The following is an 8,174-nucleotide window of genomic DNA, read 5'->3' as shown; positions in this document are numbered from 1 at the left end:
AAATGATTTCTTTAAAATTACCTAAAATTTTTATAAGAAAGCTGCAGTAGCTACTTTATTATAAGAAAAGTAAAGTGGTTATATTAATTAACATTAAAGAAATTTTAGAACAATGAAAATCATCAGTGTTAAAAAGGGCTATTCCATAATAATGAAAAGATCATTTCAACAAGAAGATACTCCTACATATGTATGATTAAATAATATAACTTCAAAATACACAAAACCGACAAAATTGAAAGAAGCAATAGACAATGCCAGAAAACCTTGAGATTTTAACACTCTTCTCTCAATAATTGATAGAACAAATTAGGGGGGGAAACCAACAAGAATATCTGCACCTGAGAGTTATGGTTTATTACTTGATTTAAGTTCATTGTCATTTATAGAAACCTCTATCCAACAGCAGTAGAGAGCATTTTCCACCCAAATGTATTGGGAATATTCACCAAGATAGACTACATTCTAGGCCACAAAAATGTCTCAATGTAAAAGAATTGAAATATATAGTGTACATTCTTTCATACAAAATAATTAGTTTAGAATTCAGTCACAAAAATTGCTGGGAATAAAACTACAATCTTCTACATCAGGGTTGGGGAAGATCTGGCCTGCGGGCCTTTATAAGGCCTGAGAAAATCATTGGGTCTGGCCCTGCCATGGCATTAGGGGAGGGTTAATTAAATGTGTGACAAAATATAGCAGTTCATAACTTTGTATGTTAAAAATATCCAAATGGCCCTTGGTAGAAAAGGGTCAAAGAAGAAAATCACAAAGAAAATTAGACTACATTTGGAACTGAAAATAAGCACAACCCATTAAAATTTGTGGAATAAAATTAAATAACTAATTAAGAAAAACTTCAAGTCATAAGTGCTTATATTAGACACAAAGAAAAGCATAGTCAGTAGCCCTAACTGCCACCTTAAGCTAGAAAAATGAGCAAACTAGGTCCAAGGTATATAGCTGAAAGTGTTGAACAAAGATATGAGTACTTGTGAAAGAGTAAATAAACACTATACAAATGTACTGAAACCAAATATTATTTATTGGGGGAAGATCAACAAATGTTATCCAACCCTAACTAGACTAATCAGGAAGAAAAAGAGAAAACACAAATTACCAATTTAGGTTTGAAGTAAGTGACATAAACAGTTTCCTAACAATAGACTTGACAACTTAGAAGAACTGTACAATTCCCTCACATTCCCAAAGTGCAGACTGCCTGAAGAAGGAAGAGAAGGAAGCAGCATGGCTGGGACCTGAGGGGAGAAGGGAGCAGGGGGAGGAGCTGAGGGGAGAGGTGAGAGGGAGGAGCTGAGGGAAAAGGGGAGCAGGGGGAAGAGCTGAGGGGAGAGGGGAGCAGGGGGATGAACTGAGGAGAGAGGGAGCAGTGGGAGGAGCTGAGGAGATAGGGGAGCAGGGGATGAACTGAGGGCAGTGGGGGCTGGCTATGGGGCTGTGGTCAGGATGAGAGCTGGGCCACAAGTGAGGCCAGCTTTCTCTGCTCACTTTTTTCACTTGGAGTTTTATTTCTCCAGGAGCCACAGTGCCCCGAGGCTCCTGTCTAGAAAGCCAGTGTGCCCCTCCTGGCTCTCTCCTGTTCCTTCTTCTGTGCTAAGCTGCCTTTTGTTTCCCTCTCCCCAGCTTTACAAGAACAATGATGCTGTGTGTTAGCCACTTAGAAACCTGTGTAGAGCTGCCGGCGGCTGGACTGTCCTCCTGTGCACAACAAAGGGTGAGGCTGGGATCCCAGCAACCAATCCATGTTTCTCTGTCACATGGATGATTCTCTGTTTGTCTCCCCACTGTCTCTCTCTCTCTCTAATTAGTGATGATTAAATGCAAAAAAACTGCCACACAGAATACAAGGTTTAGTAAGTTACCGAAATCCATCAGTAAATTTTGTAAGATAAAGATGTCTGCTTAGATCAGTTGTGAAAATGTGCCTTATAAAATAAGTGGTGTTGGGACACGGGGCAAACAGCAGGTAACAGATACAGAACAGCCAGCAGGATTTTTTCTGATTTGAGAGACGGGGTGGACATTAGTGAGCATTTCCTCTGGGGCCACTTTTCAAGAGCATGTCCTGCAGGCTGAACACCAGAATTCTGGAGTGCACTGCTTACCTGAGCTGCGAGGTCCCATCTTACAGTCTCTCTGGAGGCAGAGCCAAGGTGCTGAGGCTTGGACTATCAGCAATGAATGAACTACACTATAAAACAGGAGAATTTGGCCTGGCCGGTGTTGCTCAATGGTTAGAGGGTCATCCCAAACTGGGAAGAGTTGCAGGTTTGATTCCCAGTCAAGGGCATGTACCTGGGTTTCAGGTTTGATACCCCAAGAGTACAGGAGGCAACCAATTGATGTGTCTCCCTCACATTGATTTTTTCTCTCTTTTTCCTGCTCCCTCCCTCCCTTCCACTCTCTAAAAGATCAATGGATAAAATATCCTCAGGTTGAGAATTAACCAAAAAAAAAAGGTTTTTTTTCCAAATTACAAAATGAAAACCCTGAGAAATCTGTTCTGTGTTAAAAAGAACATCGCTTGTAAATTGTAGAACCAGGCTCAGGTAGATTCCAGGGACCCCAAGCTTTAGGGTTTCCCTTTCTCAGAAGTGCTGGGATTGCACAGGAAGAGGTGCAGTTTATGAAAGGAGCCACTTTGGGCTAAAAAATTAGGAAGAATTTTTATTCTCTTTAGTCTAAGAGACCAGGCTTGGTGAGCAAAGGAAAAACTTGTGTTGCCACCACAACAGTCTAGCTTATTATTTATAAACTAGAGGCCCAGTGCATGAAATTCATGCAGTGCGGGGGTGGGGGGGTTCCCTCAGCCCAGCGTGCTCCCTCTCGCAGTCCAGGAGCCCTTGGGGGATGTCTGACTGAGGGACCTAAGCTGTCAGTTGGACATCCTTAGCACTGCTATGGAGGCAGGAGAGACTCCTGCCAGCACTGCTGCACTGGCCAGCGGTGAGCCCAGCTACGGGCTGAGCGGCTCTCCCACTGTGGGAGCACACTGACCACCAGGGGGCAGCTCTTGCGTTGAGCATCTGCCCCCTGGTGGTCAGTGCGCATCATAGCGACCAGTCGTTCTGCCATTCAGTTGATTTTCATATTAGCCTTTTATAATATAGGACTAGGGGGCCGGTACATGAAATTCGTGCACTGGGGGGAGAGGGGGTGTCCCTCAGCCCAGCCTGCACCCTCTCCAATCTGGGACTGCTGGCTCTCAACTGCTCGCCTGCCTGCCTGCCTGATTGCCCCTAACTGCTTCTGCCTGCCAGCCTGATCACCCCCTAAGCACTCCCCTGCCAGCCTGATTGATGCCTAACTGCTCCCTTGCCAGCCCAATCACCCCCAATTGCCCTCCCCTGCTGGCCAGGTCGCCCCCAACTGCCCTCCCCTGCCGGCCAGGTCGCCCCCAACTGCCCTCCCCTGCCGGCCTGATCGCCCCCAACTGCCCTCCCCTGCCGGCCAGGTCGCCCCCAACTGCCCTCCCCTGCCGGCCTGGTCCCCCACAACTGCCCTCCTCTGCTGGCCATCTTGTTACCACATGGGGGTGGCCATCTTGTGACCACATGGGTGAGGCCATCTTGTGACCACATGGAGATGGCCATCTTGTGACCACATGGAGATGGCCATCTTGTGATGACATGGGCGTGGCCAACTTGTGACCACATGGGGATGACCATCTTGTGTGAGGGTGTGATGGTCAATTTGCATATTACCTCTTTATTATCTAGGATTATCCCATGTTTTCCTCTAGAACATTTTTCCTAAAATGAAAATGGCTTTCTGCGTGCAGTTTACTTAAGCAATAAAATACAGAGTTAATTCAAAATTCTACCCCAAGAGTTAAAAAAACTGCTATCATTTTAAGTATAGCTCCCTTCAGACATCTCTACATGCACACATTTCCTTTCTTCTGTTTTATCTCTGTATAATTTACTATTTTAGGTTCTTAATATGGATGCAAAACATGTAAATTTTCAACTTTTATTCCTAATATGTGCATTTATGAGTGCACATTTTTTCATAAGTTTTGGTATGTGGCATTATCATTTAGTTCAACTTATTTTCTAACTTAAATTGTGATGTATTTTTGGGGTTAGAAGTGTATTTCACAACTTTTAAATATAAGGAGTTTCTAGGTACTTCAGTTCCTGATTTCTGGATTAACTACAATGACAACAAGAAACATATTGTATATAATTTCAATTCTTTGAAGTTAGTTGAAACCTGCTTCATAGTCCAGCAGGTTCACTTGAAAAATAATTGAAATGCTCCTCCACTGCCATCTCGTGTGCATCTGGGGAGTAGCACCTCAGTGCAGGTCAGCAGGACAAGGGGGTGGCTATAGTGGAGCATCTCTAAGTGCTGAATGAAATGCTATTTAGGAGTGTATTTCAGAACTTTTAAAACTAAGAACTTTCCTATCATCAACAAGTGACAAGTGCTGGCAAGGATGTGGAGAAAAAGGAACCCTCGTGCACTGCTGGTGGGAATGCAGACTGGTGCAGCCACTGTGGGAAACAGTATGGAATTTCCTAAAAAATTTAAATATGAAACTCCCATTTGACCCAATAATCCCACTTCTAGGACGATATCCCAAGAAATCAGAAACAGCAATCAGAAAAATTATATGTACCCCTATGTTCACAACAGCACAATTTACAATAGCTAAGATTTGGAAACAGCCTAAGAGCCCATCAACAGATGAGTGGATTAGAAAACTATGGTACATTTGCAAAATGGAATACTATGTAGCTGTAAAAAAGAAAGAACTCTTACCATTCACAATAGCATGGATGGACCTGGAGAGCATTATGCTGAGCAAAATAAGCCAGTCAGAGAAAGGTAAATATCACTTATTTGTGGAATATAATGAACAAAATAAACTGATGAACAAAAATAAATCCAGAGACTTAGAAGCATCAAACAGACCGTCCAACCTCAGAGGGAAGGCAGGGGCGAGTGGGGGGAAGAGGAGAGATCAACCAAAGACTTGTATACATGTGGGAATAATACCTTTATTATTTTTCAGCAGGAAAGGTTGTTGGGTACAGTGGGTTACCTGATTGTTGAATGCAGTTTGCTGCTCAGGTTGTTGAAGTGTTTTACATGCTTACTGAAGTCTTGGTGTGAGACTATTCGTTCTGAAAGAGGTATGCTCTGTCTCTGAATGAGAGAGGAGTGTTAAATTTATTACGATTATAGATGTATCTAGTTTCCCTTGTAGCTCTCTTCTATGTACTTTGATTTCATGTTATGAAGTGCTTGTGAATTTGGATATTCCTGGTAAAATGAAATTATTGATATGAAGTGCTCTTTATTTATAGTAATGCTTTTTGCCTTCAAGTCTCCTGTGTTATCATATACTTTTTATTTTGTTTATGTTTGCTTAATATATTTTTTTCCATTCTTTCACTTTTGATATCTTTGTACCCTTAGGTTTTCAGTAGCTTTCAGTTTTTATATTAGTTATGAGTAAAGTGAGTTAATTTTTGGTTCAATATTTTCCCCATTCAGTTGTTCCAAAACTCTTTATTATATAATGCATATTTTCCCACTGACCTAAGGAGATATTTTTATTTTACCAAATTTCCATATGTATTTGAGTCTATTACTGGACTTTGTTTTCTGTTCCATCAGTTTATCTATTCACAGGACATTATCCACGTTTTTTAATTACTGTAGCTTTATAACACAACTAGAGGCCTGATGCATGAAGATTCGTGCAAGAATGGGCCTTCCTTACCCAGGCTGCCAGCACTGCCTTCGCTCTGGAGCCACCTTTTTGCTCTGGCCTGGAGCCGCCTTTCCGCCTTCCCATACTGCCCAGAGGCCCGGAGTGGCTGGGGCAGTGCAGAATGCCTGCATCATTGCCATGGCAATGATGCAAGTGTCCCACCCCGCCCCTGGCTGCTCAGCGCCTGCGTATGCAAATTAACCCATCTTTCTTAATTTGCATACTCACTCCTGATTGGCTGGTGAGCGTCACAAAGGTACGGTCAATTTGCATCTTACTCTTTTATTAGTGTAGATACATTATTCTATTTGTTTGGGTAGCTTTTATCCATTCATTTTTTTTCAGCATTTTATTTAAAAATATTTCTATTAATTTCAGAGAGGAAAGGAGAGGGAGACAGAGAAACATCAATGATGAGAGAGAATCCTCCATCAGCTGTCTCCTGCATGCTCCCCACTAGGGAGATCAAGCCTGCAATCAGGACATGTGACCTAACCAGGAATCAAACTGTAACCTCCTTATTCATGGGTCAACCACTGAGCCATGCTGTCCAGGCCAGAATTTTCTTTCACATTTTTCATTTTAACGTGTGAACTTAAATGAGCTTGTTTCGGTCTTAAAAATCTTGCTGGTATTTTAATCAAATCATTATAAATTTATAATCAACATTGGGAGATTGACATCATTATGGCTTTATTTTATTTTTTTACCCAAGAATATGATATTACTGTCCAGTTGTTCAAGTGTCAGTTATTGGGTAGCATTTAAAAATTTTATTTATACAGATTGTGCACATTTTTGTTAAGATCATCCTAGGCATCTTATGTTTTATTGCCATTGTACATTTTCTTCGATTATATATTTCATGTACTGTTTTAAAGGATACGTATTTATATGCATGTTATCTCTCTCTTCCTCTCTGAAATAAATAAAAAAGATATTAAGTGAGTAAGATTAATGATAGTTAGTAAAAAAATCAATATGAACTTTTGTTTCTTCACCATATAAGCAAGTATTCAGACATTTTGGGAGTACATGTCTATCACCATTTCCTGAACAAAGATTTTAAAAAATATATGGTAATACTGATTTTCAGAGAGAGAGGAAGGGAAAGGGAGAGAGAGACTGAAACATTGATGAGATAGAGATATCACTTCAATTGGCAGCCTCCTGCATGCCCCCTTCTGAGGATTGAACCCACAACCCTGGCAGGTGCCCTGACCAGGAATCAAACCAGCAACCTCTTGGTGCCTGAGAGAATACTCAATCCACTGAGTCACACCAGCCAGGCTGAAATGAGATTTAACAATTAAACTAAAGTAACTTATTCTCAACTGAATGATTATGTCAATGAATGTGGAACAATCTACTAATTTATCTTGTGGATGTAAAACTTTTATTTAAAGTTTCAAAGGTGGGAGCGCAGCATTGGACTTGTAAGGATATAGGCTGCTTGAGGAAGGGGGCAGGCAGACCACCTTGGACAGCGCCGGAATTGGTCATGCTGAGTAGAGGTAGGAAAGAGGCGGCCAGCCAGTTCATTTGGCTGCAGCTGGCCACTGGGTAAGATGTGCTTTCATTCCTCTCCGAGAGCTGGCCCATTTTATCCAGTTCGGTCAACATGGATTTCAGGGAAATTCTCATGATAGCTTCTAAAGGACAAGGAACCAACAGCATACCAAAAAGGTATAGTTTGGCAGTGGGTCCTCCCAAAAAAGACCCCAAAGTTAAGGTGTCCAATCATCAGCATACAAGCTTTTCTCAGAAGAAAAGTGGAGGTGCTCGGACAAAAAGCCTTAGAGAAAAAAAGGAGAAAAGAACAAGTAGTGAAAAAGTGAATTGAGCTAAAACATGAGAAGAAAGCAAGAGCTATGGCCAAGAGGACAAAGGACAATTTCCATGGTTAAATGGGATTCCTGTTGAGGAAAAGTCAAAGAAAAGACAGGCAATGGAAAGCCACTAGTCAGGGAACAGACCAAGAGTATGAAATAGAAGAAGAGGAAGAATTTTTAGAATACAATCAAGCAGCATCAGAGCAAGAACCTCCTCCCAAAGTTGAAAGTAAACTAAAGGTCCCCCTTAAAGTGCCCCACCATCATGAGCTTCACTGACCTACTCAGGCTGGCTGAGAAAAAGCAGTATGATGTGAGAGTCCATGTCCCGCATGGTTCTGGGTTTGGGATCTGGAGAAGGGCTGTGGGCAAATGATGAGACAAGACAAGAAATAATAATGTGGAAATAATGGGGGCCAGGCAGAGAGTCCAATGCAAGGGCAAGGACTTCACTGGTGCCCAGGCCCTGCTAGCCTTTTATTCAATTTTAGATACACATATTGCCCTTAGGCAGGCAATTCTGGTAACAGAAAGACTATCTTAAAGGTCAGTAAATATTAGTAAAGATTTACTTTGAGACTATTTGGTCAGGA

General features: G+C 41.8%; 1 pseudogene across 1 annotated transcript; it reads left to right on the top strand.

The window, feature by feature from the left end:
- Window positions 1–7,370: 7,370 nt before the first annotated feature.
- On the top strand, window positions 7,371–7,957 carry LOC308252632 (protein SPT2 homolog; annotated as a pseudogene). Its single transcript has one exon. The product of its transcript is annotated as a protein SPT2 homolog (transcript).
- The last annotated feature ends 217 nt before the right edge of the window (window positions 7,958–8,174 follow it).

Source organism: Plecotus auritus (genome assembly GCF_963455305.1).
Source record: "Plecotus auritus genome assembly, chromosome: 7".
Classification (NCBI taxonomy): Eukaryota; Metazoa; Chordata; class Mammalia; order Chiroptera; family Vespertilionidae; genus Plecotus; species Plecotus auritus.
Note: the sequence above shows the minus strand (reverse complement) of the source record. Positions and strands in the feature narration are given on the sequence as shown.